The sequence below is a fragment of the Thamnophis elegans genome, chromosome 3 (assembly GCF_009769535.1).
Source record: "Thamnophis elegans isolate rThaEle1 chromosome 3, rThaEle1.pri, whole genome shotgun sequence".
NCBI classification, from domain to species: Eukaryota; Metazoa; Chordata; class Lepidosauria; order Squamata; family Colubridae; genus Thamnophis; species Thamnophis elegans.
In genome coordinates, this window is record NC_045543.1 from 102,428,990 (window position 1) to 102,454,850 (window position 25,861).

At 39.4% G+C, this 25,861-nt stretch overlaps 1 protein-coding gene across 5 annotated transcripts in view; it reads right to left on the bottom strand.

Annotated features, from left to right (window-relative positions):
- PAM (peptidylglycine alpha-amidating monooxygenase) overlaps nucleotides 1-5,576 on the bottom strand; it is a 140,035-nt gene extending 134,459 nt beyond the window's left edge. For all 5 annotated transcript variants that reach the window (XM_032213398.1, XM_032213397.1, XM_032213395.1 and 2 more), the window contains exon 1: nucleotides 5,452-5,576. The gene's annotated coding sequence lies outside the window, so the exon portion shown is untranslated. The remainder of the gene's footprint in view (nucleotides 1-5,451) is intronic.
- Nucleotides 5,577-25,861: the final 20,285 nt, after the last annotated feature.

The window sequence follows — 25,861 nt, forward strand, 5'->3', positions numbered from 1 at the left end:
AATTCTTTATACAGTGTATTTATAAGCTTGTTGTTCTTAAAATAATTCTCACTACTTAATTCTAGCCTGTTACGGAGATTATTAGAGGTAGGCACTAATAAACATAACAAGGTCGGAAAGGACCATTTTAATTGATTAAACCATGTGAGATACAGGATAATTTCTTTGTTATATAAGCCAACATCACGTTGTACATATACCCCATGCATATTTTAAGGCACTGGTTCCATTATGTGAAACTCTCTTAGCCATATAAAATGAAACTTGACAAGAGCTTCAGGGTTTAGAAGATAACTGCCTTTTCACCTGTCTGAAGCATGTAATATTTAAGTCACAGCATTTCTTCTTGTAAGTACTTTCCTGGGCCTAAAACTGACATCAGATTGACAGAACTAATCAGAAGCTGCAAGGTTGACAGCTGACTGAAGTAGTACATTCTTACACATCAGAAGCAAGAATGCTATCCTAGGGCAAGGGAAGATAGCAACAATGTGAGGTCAAAAGCCTACATACGCAGCTGGCTATAAATCCATCCCCCAATCACCAGTTTGCTATTATATTTTAAAATAAAAAAGATGAGAAAGAAATTAACAATTCTTTAAAAGAAATTACAGTGTTGCCAACACTACAAATGTAGAAGCTGCATCACATTTAAGGATTATTTACTTCACCATTGTCCAGGTATCAACCAGGTGAAGGACATGAGGTTAACAATGCTTTCTTACCAATGCTTCCCAGCAAGCAGAACTGGAAAGCATCCTGCCTATGATTGGTGTTTTGCAGACTTAGCAACTTAAAATACATGGATTTTAACTCCCTAGCCAGCAAGCTTCTAGGAGAATTCTGGAAGTTGACATCCACACATCTTAACATTGTCAAATTTGAAAAACATTTCTATGGTTAGTGATCATCAGTCAATAATAATAATTTTTCATGAATTTGTCTAATTTCAATTTCATTTGTAACACATTGGTGCTCATGATTATATCTGAAGGTATCAAATTCCTATTGTTCAACCGTGTGTCATGTGAAATAGTAATTATTTTTAATTCCTGGAAGCTCCCAGCATACACTTCAAAGGTGGGATTCAAAAATTTTTATTACTGGTTCTGTGGATATGGCTTGGTGAGTGTGGCATGGCTTGGTGGGTGTGGCTTGGTGGGCGTGACAGGGGAAGAATACCATAAAATATCCATTCCCTCCCCACTTCAGGGGAAGGTTACTGCAAAATCCCCATTTCCTCCCGATCAGCTGGAACTCAGAGGCAGAGAATAGATGGGGATGGGGCCAGTCAGAGGTGGTATTTACCAGTTCTCTGAACTACTCAAAATTTCCAATACCGGTTCTCCAGAACTGGTCAGAACCTGCTGAATACCACCTTTGATACACTTGAAATACTTTTTTGTTTTTCAAGTGCATCAGAGTATGTAGTATTATGAGGATTGGGAGAAAGTGAAGGAGAGGAACCTCTTCACCATTTCCATTTTATACAGTTCTATCATGCCCTCATTTATCATGTTTCTATGCTATAAAGACTTAAATATTTTCTTCAAGGAATTGATCCAGATATTTGATCCTTTTGATTGCCCTTTTCTGTACATCTTACAGATATAGAAAATCCACTTTGGGAAAAAGTAATTGTTAAAACCTCTTTAATTCAAATTCTTTAACATGAGCAACTTTAAAATGTGCATTACAGAATATAGAATTCATAACTTTGTGGCATTCAGCACTAGAATTATACTGCTAAGTGTGCCTTATAGACCTATTAACACATAACATGGGCCTACTTACAAAATTACCCATAGAACGAAAGAACATCTGCTTATATGCAAGGTGGCTTAGTTAGTCAGAAGGTTAAATTCATCTTGATATGATTAGGAAAAATGCTAATAAAGTTGGTCAATGTCAATGAAAGATGTATAAAAGTCAGATAACATGTTCTATAATAAAGTATCCAGAAAGAAGCCCTTGGTCATAAAACAGGTTTGACTTTTTAAGGAAAATTCTATTTGACACAGGCGACGACTTGAATAAAAGAGGCATGAATAAATAATAATAAACAACTTCGTATTTTTTTAAATTTTTGATTGCATGGTTAAGAAGCTAAATTTTATACGAGCATGTTCATCATGGAGTACAAGCAAGCAATGAATCACTTTTCTTATTTCAGGAAAGAAAATATTCAGCAATATTTATTGTGTGCCTTTCAGTCACTGCCCTTATTCCTGTCCTTTTCTTGGCAAAATTTTCAGAAGCGGTTCACTATTGCCTTCTTAGGACTGGGAAAAAGTGAATGGTCCAAAGACATCATGATTTTATGCATAAAGCAGGACTAGATGTCATAGTTTCCTGGTTTCTAACATGGCATCTTAGCTACTACGTCAAAGTTGCTTTCTTCAAAGCCCTAACATAAAGCAAAACAAGCAAACAAAACACACAGACGTGCTGCATATGCATTGTTCATGAAACAATATACTTCCTTCTAAATACCCAACTGACCCCAACAAGAGATAATAACTTCTAGAAGAGTTAAAACTCCTAGTAGGTTAGTAGTAAGTGGTTCATACAACCTCTGAAACAGTATTAGCTATCCTGTTGCCTTTCTTCTTCTGCCTTTAACTAATCCTTTAAATTAGCTGGCACCTTAAACTAATGGTGACAAACTATTCCGACAGTAGCTGCATAGTTGCATTAATATGCCATCTACTTCCTAGAAGCTAACTATGATTAAAATAAGAAAACTATTTGGAGATCTCCTTTGTACAAAAGTTTGCCCAGCACCCATATTTGGGTTTTCTAAGCTACTCCAATTCTGTGAGAGAATTACTGGCATCACTACTTCTAAAATGTTATCTGTATGTTCATTGTATAATAATGTGAAAATGGTTATAAGATAAACAGAATAGTATATGCATATGTCAGCGCCATTGATCCTACAGCATTTTTTTGAATTGAATGTCTAGCTTCACTTTACAGAGGCTTTTAAAGTGTGATTTTGATTCAAAGAGATTCAATGAATGGATGAATAAATAAAAATGGATCATATAAGACCACCTTTTATGAGCAAATTACATATAATCATTACAGTGCTCCAAAAGGTCAAGTTGAACACTAAATACATAGTTCAATATTTATGAGTAGTACTTATCTGGAAATCAAATAGCAACCACAAATTCAATGTTCTTGAAACCATTACTTCTACTGAGAAGTTATAGTCTCAACAGTGCAATGAGGTTTATGAAGCAACGTCTGTATCCCGTATTTATTTATTTATCAAATTTGTACAGCTATGGCTCACCCAATACTGACATATAACCAACAACAATGCTCTGTCTTAAGTAAATTATGCCAACCCTGCACTCATGTTCACTGTTTTATTACCTGTTAAAATATTGTAAAAAGCAAAACTTATACAGAAAGCAGCAATACATTTTGAGGATTATAAGATTTTAGCTCCCCTTATCCCATTCAAAGACATGAAAATCAATTATTCTAGAAGTCAGTAATACTTATAATGCAGAATTCTGGAAAAGCTAATCAGGTTTGCCTTGTAATCTAAAAATGTAATTCAAAGTATTATATTACTAGAATTTTAGGGAACCCTTCATTTGCATTTTTTTCATTACATGGTTCTTGATACAATATATAAAAAACCACCACATCCAATCTCTAATTATGTGTAAAAATTCTGTAAATACTTAAAAGAGATGCTGTACGTTCACCTTGAAGTCAAGCACTGCAACAATAAAAAGTATTATTCTAATAATGCCATGCCAGACAAAGTATCAGAAAGCACTACTACAATAGTGTACTTCCCTCCGTAGTCTGAAACCAAACACACCATAAGACACAGAAAGTGATATGTTTAAAGATATATTATCATAAAGTTAGAAAGCAAGCCATATCCCTAATAAACATAGCTCAGCGTTGCTATTGGCTCACCTGTGCTTGGCACAAAATAGAATTTTAAAAGTGAGAGCCAGAAACGAAGTGAGTAAGCAGTTGGGAGAGTAAGTGCATCACAGACAACAGAAATCATGAACTTTCCCCCCATTTTCAAAATTCTGTTTTCTGTATTCTTTCTGATCTTTCTTCTATGTTGTTGTTTTTCTTACAGGGGGGAAAAAAACTTTCAGGCAAGCTCACTCCATGTCCAGAGTTGGCTCTTTTGGCACTCTGCGATCCACTCTTATATTGTTACTACAAGATCCGTTAATAACGTCAGAACAACGCACACATTACTTAAAAGCCACAAGCATCGCTTTCCTCTAATTAGACAATGGTTGTTAACAGAACCTCTTTACATCAGAGGTCCTCTTGAATCCCAGTCTCATTTACAGGCGCCTTCGCAAAACCCAGCAAGTACACAACATCGAATGACGTGCATTCCAAAAGCGCCAAGGAACGTTTCAGCACAACCCCAGCGTCAAAGAGAAGACGGGATAGGAAACTTGAAGAAGAAACACGCAAGTCGCCACTCCGGGCTTGCTCACTAAATCTAAGGGGGAGGGAAACGGGGACAAGGGGGGAGGGATGCTGTGACAAAAACCCGCTGTCTTTCCATCCTTAGGCGAATCGTAAATAGAAAGAGGTCAAAAGAAAAGGAGAAAGGGAAAGTCGGCGAGGGATAAATCCCTCTCAAAAGCGAGATTATCTACCGGAGGAATCTTTTCACTCACTCAGTAGCCGCAGCCCCCAAGGCCCATCGCGCTCGCCGATCTCCGCCTCGTCCAGCCTATCTGGGAACAAGCAACCTCTAAAAGCCTCCTAATCGCCGGTTTAAAAGACAGGGGGGAGTATGGGACGGGGGTGGGCAGCCAAATTAATTCAGCCGCTTCCAGCCCGGGGATGCCGCGCTAAGAGGACCGTTCCTCGTACCCGTCGCCCCAAAGAGGGCAGTCCCCAAGTTTTTGCTCTTGTAATCCAGCTTCGACCGGGCACTGTCCAAAGATGCAAAAGGGAGGGGGGGAAAAAGTTGTTCAACAGCAAAAACCCGAAAAGCTGCAGCGCCGGAACCTCTCTCGGCCGGGGAAGGAGCCGACGAGAAAAGGCGCACGTTCCCAAGAAGACAAAGCGGGGGAGGCAAGAAGAGGCAGGTGCCCGGCGAGAAGCCCGGACGCGGCGCGGTCCATAGAAAAAGAAAGAAAGAAAAGGCACCGGGAGGGAACAGGGGAGGAAAGGGAAGACAAGGAAGAAGCTGCCCTGAGGGCTGGATCGAGCAAGTGGGGGGGGGAGTAGAGAGCAACCAAGCCCCACCATCAGGACAAGGGCGAAAAACACAGGAGCCGACCAGGAGTCCGGAAAGGAGCGGCGAGATAGCCCGCGGAGCAAACGGGAAGAGCCGCCGCCGCCTGCCTGGCCCCGGCGAGGAGCCGGAGCCCTGGGCGCAACTTGTCCTCCGCTGAGCTCGCGGGGGACGCTCTTCTGCCGCCCTTTCCAGCTACTCACCGCCCGGCCCGCTGCTGCCTCTTCGCCGTCTTCTCCAACTGTTCGACGACCACCTCCGGGGATTTTCCCCTCCGGATTGGAGTAGACGGCCGCGATTGCTGCCTTTCTGACGACGAGCCAAGAGCCAGGGCCCACCCCCGAGCTGCCGAGGCCCGCCCCGAGCCCTCCCCCTGCCAGCTCGCCGCTCCGCCTCTCCCAAACCCAAATATGTACACCGGCGCCGGCCCTGCTTTCCCTGCCTGCTGGGAGGGGGATGTTTGTTTTTGCTCAGCCTCCGCCGCCTTTGCGAAGAGGTTTCGAGTGCCATTGGGAGGCCAAGGCGAGGTCTGAGAGGCCGGCCGCGGCGTCGGCGGCGAAGGGGAATCTCCCCGCCTTACGGGGCAAAGGAAGCGACTCCCCCCCCCCCCCAGTTCTCGACGAGAGCGGGAGGAAGGAAACGAAACGGGGGCCACCAAAGAGCTTTTCTGAAGCGAGCAGTTGAAAGATGTGCACGGCCGGACGGGATGAGCGGGTAGCATGACAAGGGTAGCAAGAGAGACTTTTGCAAGACCTCCTCTGAAACTATACTTGATTTATAGCTTCGTGTACACACGCGGCCTCTTGGCACGCACGTAGGTGCTACTGGCTCCTTAGAGCGATTGCTGTATGGGTGAGTCGATGTTTCTGTATGAGTCAACGTGGCCAGATGGCAGTAGCTCTTGCCGGTACAGGCACAAAGCGAGTTTTACCTAAAGAATAAAAATGGAATGAATAAAACTAAACTAGGTCAGACCCTGTGGTGAATTATTTTCATTCTTTCTTCCCAACTTGAAGTTATAGTGAAAACCACATTCTTTGAGCATCTATTTGCCCAATTGAGACATTCTCCAGGAGGGTAAGGGGATATCATCCCCTCTTCCCTCTCCAGCCTATTCTGACAAATCTCCCCCCCCCTTTTTTAAAAAAAAACAACAACATTCAGATAGTACCTCTGAGCAACAGCAGAGAAAGCAGGTTGATGAGAGACTTTAAAGCCTAGCTTCCAGCTTGCTGGGTAAGTACCAGGGTATTTTTACTGCAGTGTAATTTGCCTTTTTCTGTGAATGACAGTTTCAGTAAATTGGTAGGCAGAGTGTTTCCAGGCATTCCCATAGCCAAGAAATAGACAATGCAGCCAACACTCAAGTGAGCCACTTTATATACTTCACTGGCAAGGACAACTGCTTGAGGAATTTATACATACAATAGCACAGTAGTTCTGGCCAAGATGCATTCCTCCTAATAGTTCTTATCTTTGAAGGTTCTGTTAAGATTCCCTTTCCAAGTGCATCCGTAGCTGTGTGCTATGCAGCTGCTGAAAAAGAAACCATTGAAAATGTCTAATTCAGGACTGTGCGGCTTTCATTTCAAACAATGCCTTCATAATGATTTGCCGTCAGAATGGAGTAACTAAAATTGTGCACAGAAAATGAAGTGGTATGAAAATTAGCAATTTTGACTATGCAGGGCATTTTATAGAGCCACGCAATGTATTTTTGAATTTGAAATATTTTTAGCTCAAGCAGTTGCTCTGAATGTGAAGTGGTACGAATGTCCTATGCTCACATGGTAATACAGTGCTTCCTTGCACGATTGTTGGGTTCCATATACTCAGCCCTTGCCTCAGTGTTGTTTTCTAACATCTGCATAAAGTCATTCCTCATGTTTGGTACTCAGTTGGGTCACACCAGGCCAAACTGTAGAAATCTACTCCTGTTCCTACTTGGTCCCATGGGGGTCAAAACAAGCAAAGTCCAAGGTTGACTCAGCCTTCCATCCTTCTAAGGTAAAATGAGAATTGTTGGTACAATATGCTGACTTTATAAACTACTTAGAGCCTTACAAAGGGAGTTCTTTACTTAGCTCCAGCTGTATGCCAATTTCAGGGATTTGGGGGCTCAAGTGCTCTGGCAACAGTGACTCATGTCTTGGCACTTGTATATAGACTATACTAATACACTGCTCAAAGGGATGCCTTTAAAAATTATTTAGAAGTTTCACATCATCCATCTGCTAACTGGAGCTAGTCTATTCAACACTCTTATATTCTGTGGGCCCTAGATTAGCTTTAGATTTGCTTCTAGTCCAGTTCAAAGACTTTATCATCACTTTTAGAGCTGTTCATGGCTTGGTGCTTAGGATTTTTAGGGTCTTATTTCTCAATCAAACACAGCCAGTCACATATAATCACTAAGTAAATTATGCTGAGGGTCCTACCCGAGAAGAGATGAGAACTAACATTGGCTTCTCAAGGGCTCCCACACTCTTCCCTGACCCAAGATTAATAATGCTTTAAAAATGTTATTGTTCCACAACTCATTGCAACACTGACGGAATAAAGGTTGGCTGGATTAATTAGATGAGGTATGATTTTGTGCTAATCATACAAACTATGACTGTTAATTACCTTGAATCCTTGCTCAAGTGGGCAGTCTAAAAAAACCTGTTTAAATAAATAAAATCAGAGGAATCCCAAATTCTGCCAGTAGAACCCCATGACAAAGAAATGAGAAAAAAGTGAAATTATCAGAATAAAATAACAGGAAGTTGTGAAAAACAAAAAGGCAACTGACTTTCTGGTTTGCTTATGAAATTGGTAGTAAGAAGGCTGGTTGGTGTTTATTGGTAGATATTTAAATAACTTGTGTTAGAATAATACTCCCCCCCCCCCATTTTGTTTAGGACAGTATAGATTTTCACGTTTGAAGAAGAAAATGTAATTTGGATTTCTACTAGCTTCCCCTCCAATACACAGATGTTTTAAGCATTTCTGATAGGGGCTATGTGCATGTCCAAAGCAATGCACAAACCCAGTAGTTTATATTGCAATAACTTCAAAATTTTAGGATTTTAGGATTTTATTTATGATTTATAGGCCGCCCTTTTCCCTGAGGGGACTCAGGGCGGCTTACAATACATGGGAAGGGGGGTGCAACACAAAAAACATAAGACAGTGCATAAATAAAAATAAAACAATAAAACGCAACTTTCATTCAACATTCGGGTGGGGCGAATCAGAACCTTATCCCCAGGCCTGACAGGATAGCCAGATCCTAAGGGCTGTGCGGAAGGTCTGGACGGTGGTGAGGGTGCGAATCTCCACGGGGAGGTCGTTCCAAAGGGTCGGAGCTGCTACTGAGAAGGCTCTCCTCCGCATAGTCGCCAGTCGGCACTGACTGGCGGATGGAACTCGGAGGAGGCCTAATCTGTGCGATCTAATCGGTCGAAGGGAGGTAATCGGCAGGAGGTGGTCTCTCAAGTACTCAGATCCACTACCATGGAGAGATTTATGGATGGTAAGTAGCACCTTGAAGCGCACCCGGAGATCAACAGGTAGCCAGCGCAGCTCGCGGAGGATAGGTGTTATGTGGGCGAACCGCGGTGCGCCCACAATCACTCGCGCGGCTGCATTCTGGACTAGCTGAAGTCGCCGGATGCTCTTCAAGGGCAGCCCCATGTAGAGCACATTGCAGTATTCCAGCCTAGAGATCACGAGGGCTCGAGTGACTGTTGTGAGGGCCTCCCGGTTCAGGTAGGGTCGCAACTGGCGCACCAGGCGAACCTGGGCAAATGCCCCCCTGGTCACAGCCGACAAATGATGGTCGAAAGTCAGCTGTGGATCCAGGAGGACTCCCAAGTTGCGAACCCTATCTGAGGGGTGTAAAATTTGACCCCCCAGCCTGAGCGATGGAACACTGGCCAAATTATTGGGAGGAAAACACAACAGCCACTCGGTCTTGTCTGGGTTGAGTACCAGTTTGTTAGCTCTCATCCAGTTCTTAACGGCCTCAAGACCCCGGTTCATCACGTCCACCGCTTCATTGAGTTGGCACGGGGCGGACAGATACAGCTGAGTATCGTCCGCGTATTGGTGGTATTTTATCCCGTGCCTCCGAATGATCTCGCCCAGCGGTTTCATGTAAATGTTAAATAGTAGGGGTGATAAGACCGAGCCCTGAGGCACCCCATATGTTAGGGGCCTCGGGGACGATCTCTGCCCCCCAACCAACACCGACTGCGACCTGTCCGAGAGGTAGGAGGAGAGCCACTGCAAAACAGTGCCTCCCACCCCCACCTCCCGCAGTCGTCGCAGAAGGATACCATGGTCGATGGTATCGAAAGCCGCCGAGAGGTCAAGGAGAACCAGGATGGACGCATGGCCTCCATCCCTGGCTCTCCAGAGATCACCGGTCAATGCGACCAAAGCGGTTTCAGTGCTGTAACCAGGTCTGAAGCCAGACTGGAAGGGGTCAAGATAGCTAGCTTCCTCCAAGGACTGTTGAAGCTGGAAGGCCACCACCTTCTCAACAACCTTCCCAACAAAGGGGAGGTTGGAGACTGGATGGTAATTGTTAAAAACGGCTGGATCCAAAGATGGTTTCTTCAGGAGGGGTCTCACCACCGCCGCTTTAAGTGCGGCGGGGAAGTGCCCCTCCCGAAGGGAGGCGGTAACGACCGCCTGGATCCAGCCTCGTGTCACCTCACTGCTGTTGGCAACCAGCCAGGAGGGACACGGGTCCAGTATACAGGTGGAGGCACTCACAGCTCGTATGGCCTTGTCCACATCCCCAGAGGCAACATCCTGAAACTCAACCCAGAGATGGTCTGCCAAGCTATCATCCTGTGTCTCGGCTGGATCTGCAAAGGTGGAGTCCAAGTCCGACCGAAACCGAGCAACTTTGTCCGCTAAGAACTGGACATATTCCTCAGCCTTACCCTGCAGGGAGTCCCCCGCGTCCCTCCTACTTAGGAGGGAGCGGGTTATCCTAAACAGGGCGGCTGGGCGGGACTCAGCGGATGCAACCAAGGTGGCAATATATGTTCTTTTTGTTGTCCTCAATGCCCTGATATATTCCTTGGTGCATGTTGTCAAAAGCGCTCGGTTCGGTTCGGACTTATCGGACCTCCACAGGTGCTCTAGGCGTCTCCTCCTGCGCTTCTTCTCCCGGAGCTCCTCGGTAAACCAAGGAGGCCTCCGGGGACCGCTGACCCGGAGGGGCCGTAGTGGCGCAATCCGGTCGAGGGACCCCGATGCCGCTGAGTGCCAGGCGGCAACCAGAGTTTCCGCCGAACTGTGGGCTAGAGTATCAGGAATAACCCCAAGCTCCGTCTGGAACCTCAGAGGGTCCATAAGTCGCCTTTTCCTTTCCTAAATGAAGCTGCTAAACTAAAGATAGGAATTATAACATTGGTCTAATATTGTTCCTAACAATAAAATTTAGATTTAAGCACATGCATGAATTACTTGGTTCCTTCATTCACTGGTTGATTTGCTGGTTGCACACAGCCTCAGTTAATTTATGATTTATTGAATATAATCACACTTGGTTGGGTCGGCATAGCATACTAAGCCAGAAACTAACAAGCCACAATTTGGCTTTCAAATAACTTTTCTGAAGGCCATTATGTAAATTATTTAAATAAATAAATAAATTACTAAATCACTAAAGAGGCTAATATTTATTATTATAAATAATAATCTAGACTATTCTCTATCTTTCTGAGCCATTATTTAATCAGTATATTTTCCCAGAATTAAGCGAAGAACTGGTTGCTATCAAACTAACTGGGTTTTTTCTCCTGTTTCGTGAATGCTAGATAAAACCTACTTGTGATTACTCCTATCTACCTATCATCTTTTGGATTTTATTGCTTCTTTATTAGTCTCTGTTTTTGTAACATACAGCTTGATAATGTATTTGAAAGGACCTAAACTAGGCCAGTTTAGTGTAGTGGTTAAGGCATCTGGCTGGAAGGCAGGAGGCACTGATTCTAGTTCTGTCTTATTTACAAAGTCAGCTGCATATCTGTGGGCTAGTCAATCTCTCAGGCCTAGAAAGAAGACAATAATAAAAACTTCTTTTTTGAAATCTTGCTAAGAAAACTGCGAAGACTTGTCCAGGCAAAGCAATGACCTGGCAATGACCAGGAGTCATTGCTGACTCAAAGGCACCAAAAACACCTAACCAATCTCCTGTATCATTTTAGTTTAGATTCATGGTCTCCTAGCCTTCTGCCTTAACCCCTACCCCTGGTGGCGAACCTATGGCACATGTGCCAGAAATGGCACACAAAGTCCTTTCTGTGAGCAGACAGATACCATCACCCTAGCACAGTATGCCATAAGGCAGGTGTCGGCAAGCCATAAGCTTTTTTGTCTCTCCACTGTGGCTCCCTGTTGGGTGATCTCACCACTGGCTGGCCTCACCCCTTGCCTCACAAAGAGAGACAGAGAGAAACAGAGGGAGAAAGAAAGAGAGAAGGCGGGAGAAGAGGGGAAAGAGAGAGAGAGAGGGATGGATGGAAAGAGAGAGAAACAATGAGGAAGGGAAAGAGAGAGAGAAAAAAGGGAGGGAAAGGGGGAAGGGAAAGGGAGGGAAAGAGAGAGAGGAAGGGAAAGAGAGAGAGGAAGGGAAAGAGAGAGGGAAAGAGAGAAGGAGGGAAAGAGAAATGATAGTACAAAAGTTTTTCTTTTTTATTGTTGCTAAACATAATTTTTCAAAAGGAGAAAAAAGGAAGGCATAAAAGTGCATTTGCCACATTTTTCTTAGAGCAATTAGATGAACTCTGCCTTGTTTATCATTATTTTAGGTAGTAAAACTTCATTATTCAGGTTAAATTGCCATGTTGGCACTTTACAATAAGTAAGTGGGTTTTGGGTTGCAGTTTAAAAGGTTCAATGCGCTATCCCAAACTGGCTTAGTTTAAGTTGTTCCAAATACTTTATCAAGCTGTATGTAAAGCCAACAAACTTAGATGTGATGTGGATTTTTAAAAATAGATGAACCAATCTGAATTTCAATTTCATATCATGACTTGTTTGATGGATTCCAGGGTGGTAAGAAATAAAGCTCATGGAAGAAAAGAGGGTCAACCTATTCTCCAAAGCACCTGAAGGCCGAAGAAGAAGCAATGAGTGGAAACTAATCAAGGAGAAAAGCAACTTAGAACTAAGGATAAATTCCCTGGCAGTTAGAACAATTAATCAGTGGAATGGCTTGCTTCCAAAAGCTGTAGGTGCTCCAACACTGGAAGTTTTAAGAACATACTTAACAACTATTTCTCCGAAATGGTATAAGGTTTCCTGCTTGAGCAGAGGGTTGGACTAGAAGACCTCCAAGGTCCCTTCCAATCTGTTATTCTATAGCAGTAGAAGTCAATGGCTAACCAGTGTGGGTTACATGTTGCTGAATTATTTTGGATAATGCCCTAATGGATTTAGGGGATGGAAATATTTGCCACCAGAAAGGGGCTCAAAACAAAGACACGTGAGTTTAGTGCATGCATCACTAAGCAAGATTATTTTTGGGGAACCATGCTACTGCATTGAGCTTCCAGGAAGGGCGATGAACTCCACCAGAGGCATGGTAGGAACATTGCTCTCAGTGGAAAAGCCTCCTTGGCAGCCAACAACATCAATCACTGGCAGAAGATTTGTTATGACAACATGAAGGAAAGAAAAGCTCAAGCCGCTGTAGATTGTAACTCAATGTTGGTACCCTTAAAATAACATTAACTCTGTGTATTCTGTTCTTTTTATTTTTTTATTTTTTAAAAAAGGATAAAGCTTTATTTTTACCAACAAGTAAAGAAACGATTGCGGCTGAAATGCAAATACAGCTTTGAGCTGCTACAGAAAAAGAAAATAAAAAATTAACAAACAATTAGAATGTAAAACAGTTTTAAACATTACCTTATTTCATACATCATGCTATCCCAAAATTAGGCTTGTGGTTAGCATGTTGTGAAAATTCAGCTGAAGATTTAGCACATTTAATAGGCTGCAAGAATCCTCCTCCTCTCACTGTAGGATTGTTCTATTCACGAAACAGCAAGAAAAGTGAGCTACTAGTGTCTCAAAACATCTTAGGGAGATATTAATGGGAGCGACATTCAAACAGCTTAATACAATGCTTCGGCGGTTCCCTTCTATATCATATAATGGATATGTCTATATTTGCAGAGTGGTAAAGGTAGAAGACTTGGCTCTCATATTATTTGATTGTTGTTTGTGCAAGAGGGTGAGACAGGTATATTGTTCATATATTAAACGAATGACTCATTGGGAATCCCATATTAAAAAAAAAAATCCTTATGTGCGGCCAGAATATGAAAACAACATTTAATATGGCACAGTACTTGAGGAAAATGGTTCAGCTGAGATTAGCATATGTGGGACTGATTGGGGTAGATTGTAGGAGTGATACTGAAATATAATTTTATCTTATTTCACTTATCCATGTACCAAATTATTGCATTTTACTCCAATGCCATTTTAAATTGTTTTTATAGATTTTATTAATAATTGCTGTTTGGAACTGTGCTTCAATATGGCCTATGGGCTAATCAATAAACTATTGGTGCCTGCTTCTGATGTTTTGTTCAGTTGCCCAGTATTATAAGGATTAGACCCAGAATGTCCCATATGCTGAGTTTACACATTACACTAAGCAAGTCACATTATAAATTGGTGTTATGCATAAAAGCAGTATCTCAGAGTAAAGCCACACCTGAGAGTAAATACAAAGCATGAGTGAGACTAGGTAATATTATTTTGAATCTGAAATACTGCTGGTATGCATTATCTATCTGAAAATTGCATTCTCTGTTGCAGAAAGCCTATGTATTAAGTCCAGCTGAAGAAAGATAGTCTGATTTTATATTTCTGTCTGGCTGCTTGCATTGTACTTTATTTATGTTAGATTTTCTGGCTTAGCAAAGACTTCTTGGATGGGTTTCAGTTTCTAAAGCTGACATTTATATTAAGATCAGTATGATAGATTCAGGTGCAAAATAACCATGGTGTAAGTGACTTAGAGTAGAGCCATCCCAATTTAGGAACAGCAATAATTATTGCCAAATAAGATGTGTTTTTGCAAAGGCCTTCCTTGCAACAACTGCCAACTGCAGGGGTCTAAGAGGACTTCAATTTATGTACCAATTCCATATAAGACAGTGGTGGGTTCTGGTTGCTGCTGCTATCAGTTCTCTCAGGGACACACTGCATGTGGGGGTGCACTTGATGTGCACTATGTATATATGCACAGTACTAAAAATGCTTCGTATGCGCAGAAGCGAAAAACAAGATGATGGTGCCGTAGGCCCAGAGAACCAGTTTGGGGGCGTGGCAGGCCGAGTTACTACCTACTCAGCCAAACCGGTCTGAACCAGTAGGAAACCACCTCTGATCTGAGAAAACTTTATGCTATGAGAACCAATGTTGGAGGGTCAAGAACCAGGGGCCTAAAACAATAGTCATTCAGCCTTGTTATTGAGTCCAAGCCAGTTTTCCCCTATCCAGACTCTTAAAACTAAAAAAGTACCTTAACAGTATCACTTGGTTGACCCAAAGTGAAATCAGCATACTGATGATACCTGTTCAATGCTGACAATTGACCTTATTCATCGGCTTTGTATAGACCAGTCATGGCGAACCTTTTTGGCACTGAATGCCAAAAAGGGAATGTGCACGCTCTCATCAGGGACACGACCTGGAAGCTGCCAAGTAGCCATGTGCATGCCGGGAATTGAACTTACGGTTTCTGGTGCATAACTGCACACAGGCCAGTTTCTCTTCTGATTACTGGTTACTGGTGCACATGCGCGTGCGACAATCAGCTGGCCAGCACACATGCACACAATGGAAACTGGAAGACCAGCTCTTCCAGTTTCCATTTTCTGGCACTGCCGTGTAAAAAACTGTTGATCATTGTGCATGCGTGTGCGCTAGAAACCTGGAAGAGGAATGGGCAATGTTCCATGTGACAGCCAACATGGCTCCACATGCCACTTCGGGCATGCATGCCATAGGTACACAATCATGGATGTAGATCATAATAGGAGTGAGAAGAAATTAGAAGTATGTGAAAGTCTGCAAAAGAGGGGCTTAAGATATTCCACCTCCTCAATACCAACTGGAATCAATCCTGTAGTTGTTGCACCTATTCATAACCTCCTGAGGTAGCATAGAAGAATGGCATGATTGATGGTATAAAAGGCCCTGAAAAATCAAGAACAGCCAGAATGGTAGTAGCACGACCATCCTTATCCTGCAGGGTTCATCCACAGGTGCATTCATTTCAATATTACAGGTGAAACTCAAAAAATTACAATATCGTGCAAAAGTCATTTATTTCAGTAATGCAACTTAAAAGGTGAAACTAATATATGATATAGAATCATTACATGTGAAGCAAGATAGTTCAAGCCATGATTTATCATAATTGTGATGATTACAGCTCATGAAAACCCCAAATCCACAATCTCAGAAAATTAGAATATTACACGCAATCAATAAAACAAGGCTTGTACATAGAACAATATCGGACCTCTGAAAAGTATAAGCATGCATATGTACTCAGTACTTGGTTTGGGCCCCTTTTGCACCAATTACTACCTCAATGCGGCGTGGCAGGAAAGCAATTACCTTTTGAGGCCTGCCCTCCTTATGGAGGTTGTCAATGATGGTTTTCTGCACAACTGTCAGGTCAGCAGTCTTTCCCAAGATTGTGATTCCTACAGAACCAGACTGAGAGACCACTTAAAGGCTCAGGAACCCTTTGTAGGAGCTATGGCTTAATTAGCTGATTAGAATGGGACACTTTGAGCCTAGAATATTGCACCTTTTCACCATATTCTAATTTTCTGAGATTGTGGATTTCGAATTTCACCTGTATACCCATATCTGAAACTGGAGTAAAACTTCCTCCAGGACTTTATGAAGCTTCCCACCAACCATCTTTTCAACAAGAGAAGACGAGAGTTAAATGAAAATTGTCCATTGTTTTGGGATGTAATTATATTTTTTGAGGAAAGACAGACCACAGATCTTTTAAGTACAGTCTCTTAAAGTTGAATTCAGCATTGCCTGGACCCTACCATACATCTTGAACAACCACGAGGGCCTTGACCACTCAGATATGACATAGATTTTATACATACCAGTAGGTAGCTACACTTTCAGCTCAACTAGACTCCATCTCAGAAGATCCAACTCACGTTACCTGACTGACACTTTTCATAGAACAAACCCAAGCTCATGTTGCCCTGAATTTCTTGGATGACTGTAGTCACCCCGTTACTCCTGCATGTGATTGCATCTGGTGCCAAAACCCAGAAGGGGACATTGTTCACATGACCATCCAGGTCTCTTTTATACATGCAGAGTCATTCCTCTCATTCCCTGTTGAGGAAGACATTAATACAAACTGACCTGGTACTCAGAAGCTACAATTATTTTCCTAATTATTGACCATCATGTCAGGTTCTGATCAAAAACACAATGTCTGGATAGTGATTGGTCCCCTGTAAAAACAAGGAATTGTATTTAAAACAATAAAATGATGTAAGAGTAAAATCATACATGTTTGATTGCTTAAACTTTTGGCAATCCAAAATAAATAATAAAATACATATTAATGAATTGCTCCTTTAAAAATAGAACAATTTGAAGAACTTATTCTGTCACTCATTTGGTATATTTTTGATATTAAATAAAAATAAAGTTCTCAAATATTATTTGCTGAGCAGCTAGAATTACATTTACAGGAATTCAAATACTCTGGCCCACCACTAACGCTCTATCTCCAACATTCTGCAAAAAAAACTAATATTATACCCTGCAATGTTTAACATTTGCTTTGAATTTTGAGGGTGAAGACAGTTTAACTGACTAAACTGCTTGCAAAATATTGGTAAAGTACCTTTACACAAGTTATATCATATATTAAGCAATACTGTTTGTAAGCAAGCAAGCTATTGCAAACCATTTCCACAAGAAACGGTTTTATACTTAAGTCTCCATGCCCATAACTTCAAAAAAGCAACACATTGAAAGATAGCATTTTTTTTTATTTTTACTGAATTTATTAACTCTTTTAGCTCTGTCTAGAATTGCTTGTTTGTGAGATCAACTGCTACATAAATTTATTTGATAAATAATAAATTAAATATTATACATGGAAAGCTTTAACTTCCCTTTCTTTCATGTAATGATCATTCCTTCCACGCCAACTGAGGTTTATAAAAGGCCTGGAAACAGTAGTTAACTCATTATGTTAACTGAACAAGCAATGCAATTACAGAGTCACTCTGTGAGGGAGATGAGCAATTTCTAAATGTGATACATAAATTAAATAAATAAAGCTATTGGTCCATATGCTTTTCTAAGCTATGCTTTACACATAATAGAGAATGGATTCACAGAACTCTTCAAGCCAAATGCTCTATGTCATGATTTTGAAAACTGCATAAAATGAGTCATATTTTTGTTGCAATGTCAAAACAAAAGGCCAAGCAACATACTTGATGGGAAGTGGAATCTCTGAATATTCCATTTAAAGATTTACTCAGGTTGCTACTGAGCTAGAGAAAACAAAATGTATAAGCACTGAAGTCACTGTATACAGCTGCTGGCACTTCAGCAAGTAATCTGTCTGCTTAATTTCCTCAGTAAAAAAATATTTTATATATACACACAGAGAGAGTATTATACGCACACACACACATACATATACATGCTGTTTATATAATTTTTTAAACTGTAAGTTGTGCAAGCTCTACTCAAGTGGGCAGTTGTGTTAATGCAGATATTTGAAGATTAGAAATGTTACACTTACGATTGAAATCGTTTGCAAAAGGTGTCAATACAGCTTTTGTAGCTATCTCTTTCAACAGCAGCAAAGCTGCATGCAATACAATACAAGAAACGACTGTAAATTTATTTTGGATGGTTGAAAAAAGTCCAAGTTATGCTATTAGGATAAATGATAGCTGTTTCTGCCAATAGTAGAATTTCAATTTCATGCAGAATGTGAGCTGTTTTACATTTTAATGCAAAAATGTAATTTTATTACCTGATTTATGCAATTCTAAACAATGGATTATTATTCTCTCCCAGTCAACCCATGGCGTACATACATACACCCATCAAGTTATTCCTTTTCAATAAGCAACTTTATGCAATCTATAGGAAAGGGAAAGAAATATAAGGTAAAAAAATTAAAATATGAGGTAAGAAAAGGATATATAGCTAAATCTAAATTAGATCAACACCACTGACTATATTTTTCCTTACCTCTCTATCATTATAAATCTTTGGGTCCATAATATCTTTACATATCCATTTATATGCTGCCTTTTATTATTTATATTACCCACTTCTTGCCATTGGAAGATCTCAAGAACTCAGAACTCTACCCAAGCACAACTTTCTTAGTCTTCTTCTCAATCTATTCATTCTTACTTCATGTAATTTCTTTGGAAGTAAAATCCTGAATAAATTCAATATACTCATTCCATATTAGTTAGTCATTTTTATTCATTATACATTCATCACTGATCTTATGTATTTGTTATTTGTGTTTGTTGTTTAAATACACTGTTTCTTAAGTTGCCAATTCCCATGGCATTTATGTTTCTTCTGAGATACCCAGCTTCCATATAACAAAAATGGAAAAAGTATGCACTTATGCATAGCCATTTTTACAAAACTCATCCTTTTCAAAGATATCACAATATCACATTCTATCCATTTTTTCCTCCCAGCATTAATGCATCTTGATCATTTTCTATTATTTTTTCTAGCTTTAGAAATTTTTCAATCAAGCAGCCAAATTCAAATGTTTGTTTGCTTTTTCCTAGAGATGAATAAGTTGCAATAACTTGTAACTCCATTTTTTCTTTCAAATTTAACTCCTAATTGCTGCTGTCTAACATCCAACACTGTGTACAAAAATATATGCTCATTCATGTTTCTAACAATACAACTGTAACGTCACCATGTTTGCAGGGTGAAGCAAGAGCTAACAGTTCTCAAGCCAGAAATGGCAGTTTGTAAATAACTAGTCAACTTCAAGGCCACCAAGTACTATGGCAAGAATTAATTAATTTATGAAAAATGCACCCCAGGAATCATTTATATATTCTTAGTGGCAATAGACAATCAGTGGTCTATATGGCTTCATTTTCACTTGCTAAGTTTAGAGTCTGAATAAGGAGCCAACATAAGCCATGAAGTGTCAGAACATTAATGTTTTACTGCCAGAGTCTAGGTAGGGAGCCAGACACCACAAATAGTCTTTTAAATTTGTCCATAAATAACATTAAACAATCTAGTGGACATCACACATCATCTTATTTAGTACTCAAGGCTGAACCAATTATTCCATTTATCCTGGCTCATTTGAAGAAACTACTGGGAACAGTTGGTTCAATATTTAGTTGTCCTGACTAAGATGTGGAATTGCAAGTGTTGTACTGATGTATTTACATTGATTTTTCTATGTGTGTTATTTCACTTCTGCTAATGACTGTCGACCTTGTAAGCTGTTTAGATGTGGCCAGAATGAACATCATTGCAATAAATAAATAGATAAATTTGTTGTTTAAATAGCCCGTCAGGCCTGGGGATAATCTTATTTTTGCCCCTCCCGAATGTTGAGTGAATGTTGAGTTTTACTGTCTAATTTACTTTGTGCACATTTCTTTTTGGTATTGTCCTACACCCCCCTTCCTTTTTGATTGTAAGCCGCCCTGAGTCCCCTCAGGGAAAAGGGCGGCCTATAAATAAATAAATCAATTAAATAAATCAATCAAATTTATGGCATTCATTCATTTGAATTTTACTTCTAAACACCATTTCCATTCAAATTTTTAAACTGTCCTTACAGCATTCTTCCATTTCAATTTCACTCCAAATTATTTATTAGTTTTAGTTTTAATTCCATTCATACTGGTTGAGAACCCTTATTCAGGCCTTTCCATCCATATCCAAGGCATGTTTTTTCCTGTCAAAATAGTTCTGGCTTCCACTTCAAACAGTATCCTTGTGATTATCCCTTTTCTATCTCTACACACTAAAATTTCCCATCTCTACTTTTGCAAATTTTTCTCATCCGTACATAACTCTTGAGGATTGAAACCCATGTTTTGATGCTTTTTAGTAATACAGAGAGGATATAGATTAGGTTACCAATATTAGCCATAGCCATTCCTTATGCACCATTGCTTTTAATAATAAGACAAGATATCACAGACGCTACCAAAGTTTTGCAGTTTTGCATATTTATGTTATTTTATGAAGGCAAGATATCTAATCTAGAGATCTAATCTAAACATAGTTGCTGCATCCCACCAACTAAGAGATATATAATATGTAATGATAAACCCACAATCATTTGTTTATTTATTAAATGTATATGCATTTGTCTCGCTATCAAGCCATTACAAGACATATATGTATTCTTAAATACACATACATCTTTCACAGCAAAGGCAGTTTAGTTATGGAAGTTAAATGCTTCCTTAAAATGCTTTCTTTTCTTTTTTTAAAATGAAAATATCTGAACCGTTAAATACATATTTCAGTTCCTAACTAAGTACACTGATCTTCCAAAAATGCTCAATAGCCCAGGAGCAGTTAGAAAGTTATTGAAACAATTCATTGTTTCATTATTGTAATGGCTTACATACTGAATGAGATTCTGAAACCATTTTGATGTATTTTCCAAATGCATTCAGTGAATGCAGGTCCAGTGAATAGAGATGTAATGCTTAGTCTAAAAATATTTAGGCTCTGCTAATGAGAACTAGTTCCTCAGGGGACATTTGAAATTATTTTAAGAAATAGTACTTTGAAGAAAGCTCTAGTTAAGGAAAGTAACATTTCAGCCAGATAAAATAAGCTTCAAGAATTTTTCCAGAAAGAGCTATATAGCTGCAAAATTCTACTTCAAAAATTGGATGAGCTTTATCAGAAATGATTGACAGATAAATAAACATTACAGAGTCCTAGACCATTGTTGTCGGTTAAAAAGGAAACAGCCTTGATTCAAACTTGACTCCTTGTTATTGTAACTTGGCAATTTATGAGAATCAATTGATTTTAAAATCATATAAAATAAGTAAATAAAAACAGAAAAGAATACCTCAATTCTACAGTAATACAGTAATGTTTTTATTGCTTTGTCACAAAAATGTCATTTAAAAATCAGGCAGCTTTTAAAATCTCCTCAAATACTTCATTGAGTGTGGTAATACAAAAATAATGATTAAAGAAGAAAGCAAATAAATAAATCCCAAAACTATGTCAAATGTTTTCACCACGAGAATTAAATTGTTCAATCTGTAGTTTCTACAAGAGGGCTGAGTTTATAAATAAAAACATCTGGTCTTAGTTTTGAATTTTTGCTTGATCTAAATAAATTTCTTTTTCTTCATGAATAGATATAGATAAAGCTATAGAGATATAGATATAAATAATTCAGAGTAGATCTTTATATAATCTAGAGATTCTTTCCTCATACCATTGCACAAATATCAGCACATGTACTAGAACAATTTGCTACTTAGTAAAAAGCATGAAAGAACGCACTGAAAAGTCAGTCATGTGTCTGATGTGCCATCAAATGTCAGAAATAAGAATGATTATCTTAAGACAGCTTTCTTACAGCAGGAACAATATTTAACCATTCATGCTTTGCTTAGTCTATTGTGAATTTGAGCAGCTGATCTTAGCAAGCATCTTTTACATACTCTCACAGTTTTTGAGTTTCCACAGGTTCCCCCCCCCCAACTTCAAAAAAGTGTGCTATTATTCCCACACTGAAGATTTTATGTAGTCAGAAAAATGATTGGAAATGTGGGAAGACTGCAAATGAAAATTATCATTATCTGATCCTCTAATAAAATTTTGTGAATGAATATTGCATAAGTAAGGTTTTATTGGGAAATGTGTCTTATAAAAAGGCTATTGTATGGGGAAAATATATAGTACTGTATTTTAATAGAAAATATAGTACTATATATATAATAAGGCATGGATGTATTCAGAATGTCATGTAATTATTGCATTTCGGAATCCAGTTCCAATAGACTATAATAGATACTACAAATATCCTTGTGCTGGTCCATAAAGCCAAGAACAGTTATGAAGTTCCAAACTCACATATCAGTGTAACAGAGCATAATTTATTTCTCATTCATCTGTAAGCAGATTAATGTGGCTTATGAATTACTGAGACAGAGAGATTTCTTTATGGGGTCCTCAAAACTTCAGCATTGTACTGCTTCCCACATGCCATTTCAGCTGCAGGAAATCCACCTCATACACAAATTACATACACAAAGGCATTATAGAATGGTCAAATGACATCTAGACATCTATAGATATAGACTGCAAAAACTCAGATAACCACTAGATAGCAAGCTGATGTTAAAATGTTCTGTACCTCTTTGCCACCATCTAGTGATCTTCTAGGTTTTTGCACAACAAACCTGAAATTTCTAATTTATAGTGTCTTGTTTCTGGTTCCGGACTAGCAATACCTCCCTCTTTTTTTGCAGGGATACTTATGATGGAGAGTGGACCATATGCCTGTGTAAACAGAGCATTAAATTGTCTTTGAAGCAGAAGATACAAGTCATTATCTTTCATAGTTGGAGCTTGCCAATTATCTTCTATCAATTTAGAAATATATTTAGTGTCTTTGTCTTTAGAATGAGATTAAATGTTGAGTACTAATTAAAGTTATTATACTATGGAAGTTAAAACTATGACAACATTAAGATTATTTTGACTATGATAGCACAGCTAATTACTGCATTTAATTCTAATTTATATTTAAGTATTTTTCCTACATGGTAAAATGTTAATTTACCAGACCTCAACATAATGGACTATTATAGCATCCATGGAATGGAACAAATTTCTGCTCCAATTTACATCATTTGCATAATAAGATACAATACAAATAAAATACGTGTGTTGATGTCATCATGCAAATGTGGTAAACCCCAGTATACCCTGCTCTTAAATTCAGCTGACATTATTGAATAATGGGTGAAGAGGGAAAAGAGGTGAAAAACTCAAAAGTTTCGAGTCCAATGTAATCCTGCTCTTACTTTCCTACCCGTCATCTAGATAACATATCTAGAGTTTGGATTTTCAAAAGAGCTTGCATCTCATAGAAGGGTATCCAACTTGATGTTGTGTTAAAAATTATGGCATGAATGACAGCAGTTAAGTACCAAACCTCAGGCTACTTCCATGTATGAGATGAGGGACGTTTTATGCTGTAGTATTTCTGAAAATTATTGCTTCTTCTGAAGATTAAATATGCTGCCAGCCTCACCTTTTTATTCAGTTTGTATTGAACAATTTATCTGCATAAGGCGACACTGGGGAGGTTTCAGTTTGTAAAAAGGTGGAAACATGCTGGCAGCAAAAGCTTTGGGAGAGCAGGCTAACTCTCAGTTCCTTCAGGCTGAACTGTTATTCACAGCTACTTCCAATGCCTTATTTTTTTCCACTTAATTATTAAGATACAAAATATTGCATCTGAACACATGCAAATGCAATAACTCAAGTACTCCTTATTAGCAATCCTCAGAGCAACCAAATGCAAGGTGAAAATCTCCCCTGTTTTTGCTTCCTAGAAAAAGGAATGGTAACCTGTATAGATTTTCTACAGTGACATGAAAAGAACAGGAAGCATTTTCTCTTTTGTAACATAACATCTTATCAGAAGTAACCTACAAGCAGTGTAACAGGTTTCTCTTGTCAATATAAACAGCTTTTAGCCTTTCCAGTTTGCAGTCTGGAGAACAGCATCACTTTTCAAATCTATTACTGAGTTAGGAGAATTTCCTACCTAGGTCTCTCCCATGGCTCCTGCCAATCACTCCCTTCTGATGATGATAGCAATAATGAACAAGACTCCAGATGTTGAAAAGAGCAAATTGTTGAATGCAAAACAATCAAGTGAAAAATAAGAAAAGAAGCCATGATTGACATCCTCCTCCGAGACAAAGGGTTCTTAAATGTACATGGAATATCAAAGTTGCAACAAATTAAAGATGACAATGTTAATAATCTTAAAATGAAACCATTTCTATTAGTCAGGTGTAGCAGTACATTTTAACTCCCTTGTCTTCCAGAATGAAGTTTCCTCATGCTGTTCATGGTTTTTTTCCCCAATTTGGAACAAAAGACCCTCACCAAGTCCCAATTCTTCAATATTAATAAGGTAAAGGTTCCCTTCGCACATATGTGCTAGTTGTTCCTGATTCTAGGGGACAGTGCTCATCTCCGTTTCAAAGCCAAAGAGCCAGCGCTGTCCGAAGACATCTCCATGGTCATGTGGCTGGCATGACTAAACACTGAAGGTGCATGGAACACTGTTACCTTCCCACCAAGGTGGTCCCTATTTTTCTACTTGCATTTTTACATGCTTTCAAACTGCTAGGTTGGCAGAAGCTGGGACAAGTAACAGAAGCTCTCCATTACGTGGCGCCAAGGATTCAAACCACCAAACTGCTGACCTTTCTGATCGACAAGCTCAGTGTCTTAGCCACTGAGCCACCACATCCCTAGATTGATAAATATTATTAATTATGGCTAAATATGACAATATTAATAAATATGGCTAAATCACCACTATCAAATCACTGTTATCTTTAATTTGTTTATTTAGGGTTTTTTTTAAATGGTAGTCCATCTCACAACAGAGACTCAGGGTGGCAAACCCAGTCAACAAAATAAACAGCCAATAATAATCACTATAATCCATGTCCAAGGCCTAAGAATCAATTTGTTCCAATAGAAGGGAACCTATGAGAACCTGGGAATCTCTGCAAACTTGTTAAATTTTAGAAGAGAAATTGTGGGAAATTGACAATCCTAGACCAAACTTAATCCAAAAATGTTAGGAAATTCCTGGAAGGTTGGCATTCAAAAAATCAGCCATCAACAGATTTTACAAATAAACCACATTTACACACAATTTAAAATAAACAATAAAAAAGCTCAAAAGAAACAAAAATATCAGAACAGCCTGTGCTCAGATAAGCAGGAATTAATACCAGACAAACAATCAAGCAGGAAACAATACTTTAATCAAGGAATTACCAAGGAGAAAACCATACCTGTATTAACACTGACAGACCGAGCCACTATATATATAAACAGGAAGCAACCCCACACTCACTACCATTGATGATATTACCTAGTAGAGTAATGAAATGTCTGCAAACAAGCAAGCAAGCAAGCTCAGATACCATGAAGGATCTCACAGATCATGTTTCATTTATAAATCAATAACAAAACAACAGTCAGCCAAAACAACCAGCAGGGGTCACATAATATCCCAGTCCAAATGCCTCAAGGAACCACTAGGTTCTTAATGCTTTCTGAATCTACTGGGCAGGAGCTGCAATACAGTTTGGACTCCACAAAATGAAATTAGAGTGCAGTTTGTGTAACAGCAGCATTACACTGTACATTTCCAACCTCAATAGCTAAATAGCTAAAAAGTTAGGCTGCTGGCTTGTAACTCTTTAAAGATATTATTTAAAGTTAATTACACACTTAGCACCTAACAACTGAATTTGAATA